The sequence below is a fragment of the Oncorhynchus mykiss genome, chromosome 18 (assembly GCF_057628025.1).
Source record: "Oncorhynchus mykiss isolate SJ-2025 chromosome 18, ASM5762802v1, whole genome shotgun sequence".
Taxonomy (NCBI): domain Eukaryota; kingdom Metazoa; phylum Chordata; class Actinopteri; order Salmoniformes; family Salmonidae; genus Oncorhynchus; species Oncorhynchus mykiss.
Window position 1 is genome coordinate 60,810,053 of NC_143039.1, and position 15,413 is coordinate 60,825,465.

Consider the following 15,413-nt stretch of genomic DNA (forward strand, 5'->3'; position numbering starts at 1 on the left):
TTAAATTCTTTACCTGCCTATTGTTCACCTAATACCTTTTTTGCACTATTGGTTAGAGACTATAAGTAAGCATTTCACTGTAAGGTCTACTACACCTGTTGTATTCGGCGCATGTGACAAATCAACTTTGATTTGATTTACAGCATGGAAAAAGCATTCTGGAAAGCTTACTAGACATTTTCACGTGTGTCATTTTCTCAGTGTGTGTAGGTGGATGTGAGTGTACTCTGTGTCTGTGTTCATTGGAGGAAGATCTAAACCAACACCTAACCTCCCTTCCAAACCCCAGTGTCTCTAGAGTTGAGACTTGAGGTTGAGAGAGAAAGCAATAGGCTAATGCTGCTGCCGACAGGATTTCTCTGACTCCTGATCCATTCTCTCTGAGTCCCAGCTTACTGTCCAGTTCCAAGTGTGTAGATCCATGCCAGGTTATATCTGCTGTCCAGAGTCAGGCCCAGACCTGTGGTTCTGCTCTATGGCTAGGAGGTGAGTCAGAGAGAGTGGTGACAATGGGGGAGAGAGAGAGGAGCTGGGTGTGGTCCTGAAGCCCGTGGCACATTCCTAGAAGAGACCACACCCTCAATCGCACCTCCCACACACACACACTCACATTTCCAGCTGTTAACTTAGCTAAAAAATGCTCAGGTGAACAACATACACACATTAAGTCTAAGACATTCTCACTCATAGACACGTATGGTTATACACTCACACGGTATACAAATTAACTTTCATGGAGTGTTGTTATCACAGCCAGGTCACCTGTGATACAAGTCAGTATTTGACTTCCACCTATGTCTGAAGACGTCGGGAGAATACGTGGAAACCGGCCACTAGGGGCAACAGTGAGCGCTGTTACCTTCAAGTAGGTTTTGGCGATGTGGATGGCGGAGGGCATCTATCTGCCTCTGATTCCAAAGGTTGCCAGAATCCAGCGATAGAAAGTTGTTTTTGAGATTTTTGTTTTAAGCCTACCCCAAACCTTAACACCCTCCTTAACCAATAGGAGTTAATGCCTAAGCTTAACCTTAAACACTTAGAAATTTGACATTTGGAACAACTTAGAAATTTGACGTTTCAGAAACATAGATGAACGTGAGACTAGTTGTGTTATCATACACACCAGGGAGAAGTAGATTTGCTTATCTCGGTCTAGATCAGGTGTGTGCATGTAGTGTGTGTGTAACACAGGGCAGGGTGCACCAAGGTACGTGGGCAGAGATCCACAACCGTGAGACACACCCTGCGTGTGTGCTGCAGGATATCAGGGGAGTAGGGTGGAGCTGATCTGACAGAACAAAAGACAGCCCACGTCAAACACACACACAAAAACTCAGTGCCCCTTAGTGTAGATATGGGAAACATGAATTTTGTTAGTTAGTTGTCAACTAACCTGAATTCAACCTGAAATCAACTAAAAATGTCACCACGTCATTGGATTTAGGTTAAAAGTTGGGTGAAAACAACAAAATTCCCTTTATGTTGATGACTTAAAAACAAAATCCAATCAGTTTTCCACTGATTCAACATCATCAGATTGCATTTTTTGTTGTTGAAATGACGTGGAACCAGTTTTGCCCAGTGGTATTGTACTGGGCAGGACAAACAGAACAAGTGCAACTCAAAAATGTTTGATGGGTTAGAGTGACCTACTGGTAAACATGGACAACTTTGCTATGTTAACACTATGCAGCTGAATCAGCATGAAGGATGGCAAAGTCATGAAGAAACAAGAGCTCTGTCTCTCAGACTTCCCTGTCCGCAGTTAAAAGGAGAGAGAGAGAGAGAGAGAGAGAGGGGAGGGGGACATAAAGAAAAGGAGAGAAGGAGGGAGAGGAAAGACTAAAATTAAGGGGAGAAGGAGAGAGAGGGGTGCACACTGGGTAGTAGCACACAACTGTCTGAATCACAAACCATGCTACAGCTCACTGGTGGAGAGAGAGAGAGAGAGCGCGACAGAGAGAGGGGGGAGGTGGTAATAGCAAAGATAGTACAGTATTAAGATAGGCAGAAACTGCTTCTCCAATGGATATTCCCGAAAACGCTTGTAGGCGATGTCATGGCGAAGTTGGCTAGATATACTCATGTGCAGAAATACGTCATCGTGTGTCGCCTCACGCCGAACTGCGCACGTGCAGGCCGTCAAATCAATATAAAGTTGTTTTTCAGGAAAATGAAAACTTGTCAGTGTCACTTTAAGATCATGTTCAACGATTTAAGACATTGGCTCGAATATAGGTTGTGCCTTTAGATTTCGAGAAAATTAAGAACTAAGGAGGCCATTTTCACTTCTCTCATTGACTTCTAAAAACCCAAACCCCTACCTGTTCTGCTTGGTCGGTTCAGCACGCGTTCCCGGAAGTCTCGCGATGTTGTGGCTCTGGTTTTAGAAACTCTGTGGTAACAGTTTTTGAAATATGCCACCAGTCAACTTCCAATAGTTTTCAACTGTCAGTTTTAACAGCAGTGATAATAGGAGGAGTTAGGAGGGAGGAAAGGGAGTGAGTTACTCAACTTCTTCCCTGTTTTATCTCCCCGCGGTGTGGAAGAGCGCGGGCAAAGAGGTAGGTTTAGCAGACGCAGACAGGTCGGACTTGAGTAGTGTGGAGTTCCTGGGCGTTTTGGTCGGATAGGGTGGAGTCCCAACGGGAGAAAGGAATGTAATACACAGACGAGCCGAGGAACACTAGTGGCAGTACCGCGGAAGGGATATACGGCCATACACCGCGGTTCAAGCAAAAAAAGACAAGGTTGTATACAGGTTGATGCCCACTTGAGGGTAAGAGACTGAATCATTATGTCCATAACAACTCTCTCTGAAACAGGTAAATCTATCCAAGTGATAATCTATCCAGGTGATCTCTCCGTGCCTTCTATAAATTAGCCTATTGCAATAATCTCTATGTAACTCAGTGTATGTAGCCTATACTATAACAAGATAATTAAATAGCACTTTGAACCTTGAAGCAGTCAAATGCTACCAGTAGTTCTGTAGCCTACAGTACCTATCGCGATCACTGTTGGATTAGGCTTCTCTAGTAATAACTCTGCAATAACGTCTGGTTTCATTGAAAGCTGCCAACCAATAGAAACTCTGCAAGACTTGCTTGGCAGTCTTCAATTAATTTATATAAATGCACATACACACAAAGAAACTTCTGTATTACAGTAGCCCTCTATTATAACATATATATTGTTGTGCATAAACAGGACAATATGTTGTATGTCGTGTTATCTAATAATGTAGACTACATAGTTGGACTAAAGTCGATTGATAATCAAAGCCCTATGTCTTGTAAATTACCATACAGAAGGTGTTTGTGTGTGTATGCTGAGATGTTCTGCTTTGTATCTGACTGAGACTTTGGTCCATGTCAGATAATAGGCCTACTTTAGCCTTCCTGTATGTCAGCCTACTACTTTCTCTGTGTTTGTGTGAGTGTTTACTACTGCTTCGGCTTCCGACCTTTTAGGGCGCAGGTGGTAGTGTACAAGTTAACAAACAGATTACCGACCATTTCGAATCCCACAATGCCAAACAACTCTCCTTCCGTGGCCTCCAACTGCTCTTAAATGCAAGTAAAACTAAATGCATGCTCTTCAACCGATATCGCTGCCCACACCTGCCCGCCCGCCCGCCCGTTCAGCATCACTACTCTGGACTGTTCTGACTTAGAATATGTGGACAACTACAAATAACTAGGTGTCTGATTAGACTGTAAACTTGCCTTCCAGACTCACATTAAGCATCTCCAATCCAAAATTAAATCTAGAATCGGCTTCATATTTCGCAAAACAAAGCCTCCTTCACTCATGCTGCCAAACATACCCTCGTAAAACTGACTATCCTACCGATCCTTGACTTCGGCGATGTCATTTACAAAATAGCCTCTAACACTCTACTCAGCAAATTGGATGCAGTCTATCACAGTGCCATCCGTTTTGTCACCAAAGCCCCACATACTACCCACCACTGCGACCTGTATGCTCTCGTTGGCTGACCCTCGCTTCATATTCATCGCCAAACCCACTGGCTCCAGGTCATCTATAAGTATTTGCTAGGTAAAGCCCCGCCTGATCTCAGCTCACTGGTCACCATAGCAGCACCCACCAGTAGCACGCTCTCCAGCAGGTATATCTCACTGGTCACCCCCAAAGCCAATTAGTCCTTTGGCCGCCTTTCCTTTCAGTTCTCTGCTGCCAATGACTGGAACGAACTGCAAACATCACTGAAGCTGGAGACTCATATCTCCCTCACTAGCTTTAAGCACCAGCTGTCAGAGCAGCTCACAGATCACTGCACTTGTACATAGCCCATCTGTAAATAGCCCATCCAACTACCTCATCCCCATACTGTTATTTATTTTGCTCCTTTGCACCCCAGTGTCTCTACTTGCATACTCATCTTCTGCACATCAATCACTCTAGTGTTTAATTGCTATATTGTAATTATTTTGCCACTATGGTCTATTTATTGCCTTACCTCCGTTATCCTACCTCATTTGCACACACTGTATATAGACTTTTTCTATTGTATTATTGACTGTATGTTTGTTTATTCCACGTGTAACTCTGTGTTGTTTGTGTCGCACTGCCTTGCTTTATCTTGGCCAGGTCGCAGTTGTAAATGAGAACTTGTTCTCAACTAGCCTACCTGGTTAAATAAAGGTGAAAAAAAAAACTTGCCCCACAAGCATAGAGTTGCTGGTTCAAACCTCGCTTCAGCAGACTGCTCCCCTCAGTCGCTTCAATATATGTATGTATGTGCTTTGGCCTCTGAATCATAACTTCTATACCATACAACATTAACTCTAGAATATGTACAACCTACACACTTGTAAACTTAATGACCAACCTTCACATCTAAGTTTTCAGTCTTTATATTACAAAATAGTGGATTTGCAGATTGGAATAGCACATTTGTTTGTGTGTGTGTGTTCATGTTTTCCTGTTAGACCATTATGCTGTCAAGGCTGCACCCTTTGTTTGCATTGTCTTAATAAGGGTCAATGTCTATCCGTGTGCGTTCTCGTGCTTACGAGAATTCATTCTATCCCTTTGTGTACTTGTAGTATCTGACCTTGAGTCATTGTACTGTATGTGGTGCTGTTGTCTTTTCAGTCAGACAGTGATGATATCCTGATGATACAGGACAGGTAGATGTACTTCTGTCTGTGTCTCAGATTACACTCTAATTCCCTATGAAGTGCACTACTTTTTGACAGAGCCCTATGTGAATTACGATGGGAATAGGGTGTCATTTCAGATCTGCCTGTGTGAGTGCCAGTGATGATATAGAGAAGGACAGGTACCCCTCCCCCTTCTCTCTCTCTCTCGCCCTGTACTATTCTCACTGACCTATTTAAACGACTAACTGTAGAATCCACCTGAATCGGTATGCAGGATCAATCTGTGTGTTTGTTTAGTGAGGCGTGTTCGTGTGTGTGTGTGTGTGTGTGTGTGTGTGTGTAATTGTACAGGTTCTGTCTCCTCACGCTGTGTTCACCCAATTCAAATATTTTTTCTACTAATTTGTCTTTTGACCAATCACATCAATATTTTTCATAGCGGATCTGATTGGTCTACCTCTGTTTGCACAGGCAGTCCAATTCATATATTTTCTGCACCAATTGGTCTTTTAACCGATCTCATAAGATATTTTCACGTCAGATCTTTTGCAGAGGTGATCTGATTCGTCAATAGAACAATTAGTGCAGAAAATATCAGAATTGGGCTGCCTGTGTAAACACAGCCTCAGTTACTTATTCACGTGTTGAGACAGAGACAAATGTTCCCTCTGCCTCTCTTTAATTCCCTCTCTATCCCTCACTCCCTATCATGCTCCCTCTATCTCTATCAATCCTCCTCTCTCTTTTTCTTTCTCCTGCCTTTTCTCCCTTGCCCCCTCTCTCATTCCCTCTCCCTCCCCCTCTTGCCCCCTCTCTCATTCCCTCTCCCGCCCCCTCTTGCCCTCTCTCTCATTCCCTCTCCCTCCCCCTCTTGCCCCCTCTATCATTCCCTCTCCCTCCCCCTCTTGCCCCCTCTATCATTCCCTCTCCCTCCCCCTCTTGCTCTCTCTATTTTCCTCTGTCCCCCTCTCTCCCGAAGTTCACACAGGAATGCTGGGAATGACTGGTCGGAACGTTGAATGAACAAGCATGGGTCGGCAACTCTGAGTCAGACAGTGATGATAGATATAACTATATAGCCTGGAGTGGAGGTTTGGTTCTTAAATCCTCCTGAAGTGGTTTATGGCTTCAAACCCATTCTGTTTGCTGCCTTTAAAACAGTCCTGCTCTTTTCTGAGAAACACATAACAAACACACGCGCGCATGCACGCACACACACACACACACACACACAGTTCTTGTCATTAATCCTGTGTCACCACTTGAGGTAAAAAGTTGTTGTTGCCACAACAAACAAATAGATGTTCCGTGTGTGAATGTGTCTTGTTAGACAGGTACATCAGACAATGTCAGCACTGGATGTTGTCATTCATCTGTCTGTAAACCAATCAGTGTGCCCCTTGTTCCAGTAAAACAGCATGTGATTGGCTTAACCCAATCTCAACCCAATGAGCACACACGTACACACAAACACACACACATGCACAGCTTGTGGAAGATATCTCAGGTGTACAGTGTTTGTTGTGTAATTTCTACCTTCCTTCGGGTCAGGGTGAGTAACCCCACCTGTACAGTTACTATCTCACTCTGATCTAACAACTTACCTCAGAGGATAGGTTAGTGCAGGTCTTAACCAAATATGACAAAGACATCCTGTGATTTGAGAGTAGGACTACTTAATGCCTTGAGGTAATGTTATCCTTGGAGCACAGACTCATGCAGGCTAGCCCTGTGGGTAGCGTTAGCCAACAGACAGTCACTGTGCAGGATGTAGCATGTTAGCCGTAGGCTAGCAGTCTTGACTAGCAGGCTGCAGGTGAGTCACAGTGCTGCTGCTGAGTAAACTACAGCCAGCTTTTGATCCAGTGGGCAGGGCTATAACATAACTGGTTACTATGGTTACCTATAGCTCTAGGTGTGTGTGGAAGTTTACAAAACACATGCACACTCATCAGACAGCTAATCACCACACTATAGGCTACAAAACAACCCATCCACTCACCCACCCACCTGGATGCACACCCACATTTTAATAGACGCTCGTTTCCACAGCGACTTACACCTCTACCATCTCGCATCTTCTTTGGAGGACAAAGGTTTTTTGTTACATAAACATTTTATACACATTTTACATACAGTACCAGTCAAAAGTTTGGACACACCTACTCATTCAAGGGTTTTTCTTTATTTGTACTATTTCCTACATTGTAGAATAATAGTGAAAACATCAAAACTATGAAATAACACAAATGGAATCATGTAGTAACCAAAAAGTGTTCAACAAATCCAAATATATTTTAGGAATGCTTTTCCAATAGTCTTGAAGGAGTTCCCACATATGCTGAGCACTTGTTGGCTGCTTTTCCTTCACTCTGCGGTCCGACTCATCTCAAAACATCTCAATTGGGTTGAAGTGATTGTGGAGGCCAGGTCATCTGATGCAGCACTCCATCACTCTCCTTCTTGGTCAAATAGCCCTTACACAGCCTGGAGGTGTGTTTTGGGTCATTGTCCTGTTGAAAAACAAATGATATTTCCACTAAGTGCAAACCAGATGGGATGGCATATCGCTGCAGAATGCTGTGGTAGCCATGCTGGTTAAGTGTGCCTTTAATTCTAAATAAATCACAGACAGTGTCACCAGATTTGGACTCATCAGACAAAAGGACATATTTCCACCGGTCTAATGTCAATTGCTCTTGTTTCTTGGCCCAAGCAAGTCTCTTCTTATTATTGGTGTCCATTAGTAGTGGTTTCTTTGCAGGTCAGGGCGTTGTGATGGCCACTCCAATACTTTGACTTTGTTGTCCTTAAGCCATTTTGCCACAACTTTGGAAGTATGCTTGGGGTCATAGTCAATTTGGAAGACCCATTTGCAAACAAGCTTTAACTTCCTGACTGATGTCTTGAGATGTTGCTTCAATATATCCACATAATTTTTCTTCCTCATGACGCCATCTATTTTGTGAAGTTGCAAGCCTCCCCCTTTTTCCTCCAAACTTAACGATGGTCATTATGGCAAAACAATTCTATTTTTGCTTCATCAGACCAGAGGACATTTCTCCAAAAAGTACAATCTTTGTCCCCATGTGCAGTTGCAAACCATAGTCAGCCTTTTTTATGGCGGTTTTGGAGCAGTGGCTTCTTCCTTGCTGAGCAGCCTTTCAGGTTATGTCGATATAGGACTCGTTTTACTGTGGATATAGATACTTTTGTACCTGTTTCCTCCAGCATCTTCACAAGGTCCTTTGCTGTTGTTCTGGGATTGATTTGCACTTTTCGCACCAAAGTAAGTTCATCTCTAGGAGACAGAACGTGTCTCCTTCCTGAGCAGTATGATGGCTGCGTGGTCCCATGGTGTTTATACTTGCGTACTATTGTTTGTACAGATGAACGTGGTATCTTCAGGCGTTTGGAAATTGCTCCCAAGGATGAACCAGACTTGTGGAGGTCTACAAATATATATTCTTTTAGGTCTTGGCTGATTTCTTTAGATTTTTCCATGATTTCGAGCAAAGAGGCACTGTAGGCCTTGAAATACATCCACAGGTACACCTCAGAAGCTTCTAAAGCCATGACATCATTTTCTGGAATTTTCCAAGCTGCTTAAAGGCACAGTCAACTTAGTGTTTGTAAACTTCTGACCCACTGGAATTGTGATACAGTGAAATAATCTGTCTGTAAACAATTGTTAGAAAAATTACTTGTGTCATGCACAAAGTAGATGTCCTAACCAACTTGCCAAAACTATAGTTTTTTAACAAGACATTTGTGGAGTGGTTGAAAAATGAGCTTTAATGACTACAACCTAAGTGTATGTAAACTTCCGACTTCAACTGTATTTATATATTTAATATACATACACTATATATACAAAAGTATGTGGACCCTTTTAAATTATTGGATTCGGCTATTTCAGCCACACCCATTGCGGACAGGTGTATATAATCGATCAAACAGCCATGCAATCTCCATAGACAAACATCGGCAGTAGAATGGCCTTACTGAAGTGCTCAGTGACGTCAACATGACACCGTCATAGGATGCCACCTTTCCAACAAGTCAGTTCTGCCTAGCTTGAGTTGCCCTGGTCAAATGTAAGTGATGTTATTGTGAAGTGGAAACGTCTAGGAGCAACAACGGCTCAGCCACAAAGTGGTAGGCCGCACAAGCTTTTAGAACAGGACCGGCGAGTGCTGAAGAACGTAGCGTGTATAAATTGTCTGTCCTGGGTTGTAACACTCACTACCTAGTTAAAAACTGCCTCTGGAAGGAATGTCAGCACAATAACTGTTCGTCGGGAGCGTCATGAAATGGGTTTCCATGGCCAAGCAGCCGCACACAAGCCTAAGATCACCATGCGCAATGCCAAGTGTCGGCTGAAGTGGTGTAAAGCTTGCCACCATTGGACTCTGGAGCAGTGGAAAGGCATTATGTGGAGTGATGAATCACGCTTCACCAACTAGCAGTACGAAGGACAAATTTGGGTTTGGCGGATGCCAGGAAAACGCTATTTGCCAACTGTAAAGTTTGGTGGAGGGGGGATAATGGTCTGGGGCTGTTTTTCATGGTTTGGGCTAGGCCCCTTAGTTCCAGTGAAGGGCAATCTTAACACTACAGCACACAATGCCATTCTAGGCGATTCTGTGCTTCCAACTTTGTAGCAACAGTTTGGGTAAGGCCCTTTCCTATTTCAACATGACCATGCCCTCAAGGCACAAAGCAAGGTCCATACAGAAATGTTTTTTGAAGAAATTGACTGGCCTGCACACAGCCCTGACCTCAACCCCATCAAACATTTTTGGGATGAATTTGAACATCGACTGCGAGCCAGGCCTAATCGCACAACATCAGTGCCCGACCTCACTAATGGTCTTGTGGCTGAATGGAAGCAAGTCCCTACAGGAATGTTCCAACATCTAGTGGAAAGCCTTCCCAGAAGTGTGGAGGCAATTATACGAACAAAAGTAGGACCAACTTCATATTAATGCCCTTGATTTTGGAATGAGATGAGCGACGAGGCGGTGTCCACATACTTTTGTCATGTAGTGTATATACAGTATATACACACACAACCTTTTGGATAGTTAGTACTTGGACATCTATATATTGTTTTCAGTAATAACTATTACTGATAATAAGCATTTTAAACCCAGCCCTCTGATTCCCTCAGCCCATCCCATTTTAAACCCAGCCCTCTGCTCCCCTTAGCCCATCCCACCTATCTCTGTAGACCACCCCCTTTTGATTTCCATGCACCATATATTTTAACTGTGCTGTCTCACATGAACTTTGAACTTCTCTAATTGCATAGTATCCACAGATTGTACGTTAAAGATAAATATTTTTCCTAAGAGTATTATTATAATGTTGATTGATTTACTATGGCTTTCCAAATCACCCAACACTGCTATTTGTAGGGTTAACACACATTCACACCCACATATTTTACACTCTTATCCAGAGCAACTTACAGTAGTGAGTTCACACATTTTTTGTATTGGTTCCCCATGGGAACCGAACCCACAACCCTGGCGTTGCAAGCGCCATGTTCTACCAATTGAGCAACACAGTCAGTCTGTCAAGCCTGCAGGCTAATAAGTCAGTCACAGGCTGCAGGTTTTCATGGTGATGTGAGAAAACAGGTAAAAACACTTCCTGTCTAGTTGACATGTTCAGACTCGTGTTCAGAGCATACCCAGTAAATGCCTCCCTATATAGTGTGCAGTATAAGGAATATGGTGTAAGTTCAGATATGCCCAGTCTCCATATACCATGTACTGTTTCAGTTGGTTGATGTGAACAAATAAACATGTAATTGCACTGTAATATGTAACAGCACATGTATTTACCCCAGACAGGCACTGTAAAAAAAAAAATAACATCTAGTTGATTCAACAAATTATTATTCAGTAACTGGTTCCACAGCCTTTTAGTTTACTTAACTTTTCGGTCAAGTGTTACTTGAACTTTCTAGTTGGCCCAAACTTGAGAGAACTTAGGTCAGGGACACCCACAAATTCAAGGAGCGCTTTGAATGTTTTCTGCCATTACGAAAACGGGCTCAAATGAAGATCCTACATCTGTACCTACAGCCTGACACACCTGTAAGACATGTTTACTCAACACAACTACGGATGAACCTGTCTGCACAGATCTCTCTCTCTTTCCTTCTTTCTCTCTTAATCTCTCTCTCTGTATCTCTTTCTGTCTGTCTCTCTTTTTTAATCCCGACCTCATTTAATATTCGATGAATCGTCTGTATCATAATGGCATTGGCATGCTAAATATCAGTATTTACTGTCATATTAATAACTAAATCCTGTTGTTGTCTGTAATTTCTGTTCAATCTTGTGCATATGTGTTACAGTAAACAGGTGTGTGTTTGTTAATGTAAAGTATGTACTCGTTACACCAGTTGTCAATGACTCAACAACAATAACTTAATTATGTTGATCGTCTTGATCTAGTCAGCATGTCTACCTGAGTGCACCGTCACTAAGAGTTCTCTCTCTCTCTCTCTCTCTCTCTCTCTCTCTCTCTCTCTCTCTCTCTCTCTCTCTCTCTCTCCGTATTTCGTATCGGCCTAATTCTGCTCTGCATGCATTATTTGGTTTTTTACGTTGTACCCAGAATATATTTTTGCAGGAATCTGCATGCAGAGTCTCAATTTGGTGTTTGTCCATTTTTGTGAATTCTTGGTTGGTGAGCAGACCCCAGACCTCACAACCATCAAGGGCAATGGGGTCTATAACTGATTCAAGTATTTTAGCCAGATACCTAATTGGTATGTTAAAATGTATGATGGCATAGCTCATTCACAGCTTGTGGCACTGATGTTTAGGTATGTATAGTTTTTTTGTGTGCTCTTGGGCAACGGTATCTAGATAGAATTTGTATTTGAAGTCCTGGCGACTGGACTTTTTTTGGAACATCATTATTTTTGTCTTACTGAGATTTACTGTCAGGGCCCAGGTCTGACAGAATCTGTGCAGAAGATCTAAGTGCTGCTGTAGGTCCTACAGTAGACATTTGTAGACAACAGTAGACATTTGACTACAGATTCTAGTAGGGTGAGGCCAGGTGCTGCAGATTGTTCTAGTGCCCTTTCAAATTCATTGATATATGAATGAATTGATAGTTGAAGTCGGAAGTTTACATTCCCTGTTTTAGGTCAGTTAGGATTTTATTTATTTATTATTTTACTAGGCAAGTCACAAATTCTTATTTTCAAAGACAGCCTAGGAACAGTGGGTTAACTGCCTGTTCAGGGCAGAATGACAGATTTGTATCGCTCAGGGGTTTGAACTTGCAACCTTCCGTTTACTAGTCCAACACTCTAACCACTAGGCTACCCTGCCGCCCCAGGATCACCACTTTATTTTAAGAATGTGAAATCAGAATAATAGTAGAGATAATTATTTATTTCAGCTTTTATTTCTTTCATCACATTCCCAGTGGGTCAGAAGTTTACATACACTCAATTAGTATTTGGTAGCATTGCCTTTAAATTGTCTAACTTGGGTCAAACGTTTTGGGTAGCCTTCCACAAGCTTCCCACAATAGGTTGGTGAATTTTGGCCATTTCCTCCTGACAGAGCTGATGTAACTTATTCAGGTTTATAGGCCTCCTTGCTCACACACACTTTTTCAGTTCTGCCCACAAATTTTCTATAGGATTGAGGTCAGGGCATTTAAAAATATTTTTTTTTTACATTTTTTGTGAATTTTACCCCTTTTCTCCCCAATTTCGTGGTATCCAATTGTTAGTAGCTACTATCTTGTCTCATCGCTACAACTCCCGTACGGGCTCGGGAGAGACGAAGGTTGAAAGTCATGTGTCCTCCGATACACAACCCAAACAAGCCGCACTACTTCTTAACACAGCGCACATCCAACGCGTAAGCCAGCCGCACCAATGTGTCGGAGGAAACACTGTGCACCTGGCAACCTTGGTTAGCGTGCACTGCGCCCGGCCCGCCACAGGAGTCGCTGGTGCGCGATGAGACAAGGATATCCCTACCGGCCAAACCCTCCCTAACCCGGACGACGCTAGGCTAATTGTGCGTTGCCCCATGGACCTCCCGGTCGCAGCCGGTTACGACAGAGCCGGGGCACGAACCCAGAGTCTCTGGTGGCACAGCTGGCACTGCAGTACAGCGCCCTTAACTACTGCGCCACCCGGGAGAGGTCAGGGCATTTTGATGGCCACTCCAATACCTTGACTTTGTTGTCCTTAAGCCATTTTGCCACAACTTTGGAAGTATGCTTGGGGTCATTGTCCATTTGGAAGACCCATTTGCGACCAAGCTTTAACTTCCTGACTGATGTCTTGAGATGTTGCTTCAATATATCCACATAATTTTTCTGCCTCATGACGCCATCTATTTTGTGAAGTGCACCAGTCCCTCCTGCAGCAAAGCACCCCCACAACATGATGCTGCCACCCCCGTGCTTCACGGTCTTGATGGTGTTCTTCGGCTTGCAAGCATCCCCCTTTTTCCTCCAAACATAATGATGGTCATTATGGCCAAACAGTTCTATTTTAGTTTCATCAGACCAGAGGACATTTCTGCAAAAAGTTTGATCTTTGTCCCCATGTGCAGTTGCAAACTGTAGTCTGGCTTTTTTATGGCGGTTTTGGAGCAGTGGCTTCTTCTTTGCTGAGAGGCCTTTCAAGTTATGTCGATATTGGACTTGTTTTACTGTGGATATAGATACTTTTGTACCTGTGTCCTCCAGCATCTTCACAAGGTCCTTTGCTGTTGTTCTGGGATTGATTTGCACTTTTCGCACAAAGTACATTCATCTCTAGGAGACAGAATGTGTCTCCTTCCTGAGCGATATGACGGCTGTGTGGTCCCATGGTGTTTATACTTGCATACTATTGTTTGTACAGATGAACGTGGTACCTTCAGGCATTTTGAAATTGCTCCCAGGGATGAACCAGACTTGTGGAGGTCTACATTTTTTCCTGGACTCTTTAAAAAAAAAATCCCATGATGTCAAGCAAAGAGGCACTGCTGTTGAAGGCTGGTCTTGAAATACATCCACAGGTACACCTCCAATTGACTCATATGATGTCAATTAGCCTATCAGAATCTTCTAAAGCCATGACATAATTTTCTGGAATTTTCCATGCTTAAAGGTACAGTATGTAAACTTTTGACCCATTGACCCAATTGTGATACACTGAATTCTAAGTGAAATAATCTGTCTGTAAACAATTGTTGGAAAAATTACTTGTGTCATGCACAAAGTAGATGTCCAACTTGCTAAAACTATAGTTTGTTAACAAGAATTTTGTGGAGTGGTTGAATAACTAGTTTTAATGACTCCAACCTAAGTGTATGTATTTTTCCGAATTAAACTGTATGTTGAAAAGGTTGGGGGCTAAATCTGCATCCCTGTCTCACCCCACGGCCCTTTGGAAAGAAATGTGTGTTTTTTGCCAATTTGAACCACACACTTGTTGTTTGTGTACATGGATTTTATAATGATGTATGTTTTTCCCCCAACACCACTTTCCATCAATTTGTATAGCAGGCCCTCATGTCAAATTGAGTCAAAAGCTTTTTTGAAATCAACAAAGCATGAAAATACTTTGCCTTTGTTTTGGTTAGTTAGTTTGTTTGTCAATTAGGGTGTGCAGGGGGAGTACTTGGTCTGTCGTACAGTAATTTGGTAAAAAGACAATTTAACATTTGCTCAGTACATTGTTTTCACTGAGGAAATGTACGAGTCTACTGTTGATGATAATGAATTAAAAAAAAAAAAAAAATTATTTCACCTTTATTTAACCAGGTAGGCTAGTTGAGAACAAGTTCTCATTTGCAACTGCGACCTGGCCAAGATAAGGCATAGCAGTGTGAACAGACAACACAGAGTTACACATGGAGTAAACAATTAACAAGTCAATAACACAGTAGAAAAAAGGGGAGTCTATATATACATTGTGTGCAAAAGGCATGAGAAGGTAGGCAAATAATTACAATTATGCAGATTAACACTGGAGTGATAAATGATCAGATGGTTATGTACAGGTAGAGATATTGGTGTGCAAAAGAGCAGAAAAATAAATAAATAAAAACAGTATGGGGATGAGGTAGGTGAAAATGGGTGGGCTATTTACCAATAGACTATGTACAGCTGCAGCGATCGGTTAGCTGCTCAGATAGCAGATGTTTGAAGTTGGTGAGGGAGATAAAAGTCTCCAACTTCAGCGATTTTTGCAATTCGTTCCAGTCACAGGCAGCAGAGAACTGGAACGAAAGGCGTCCAAAT

At 42.6% G+C, this 15,413-nt stretch overlaps 1 protein-coding gene across 1 annotated transcript in view; it reads left to right on the top strand.

The window, feature by feature from the left end:
* The first annotated feature begins 1,962 nt into the window (after nucleotides 1–1,962).
* Nucleotides 1,963–15,413, top strand: part of sack1hb (scaffolding CK1 anchoring protein Hb) — a 29,968-nt gene continuing 16,517 nt past the window's right edge. Inside the window, exon 1 of the mRNA XM_021572455.3 lies at nucleotides 1,963–2,779. The gene's annotated coding sequence lies outside the window, so the exon portion shown is untranslated. The remainder of the gene's footprint in view (nucleotides 2,780–15,413) is intronic.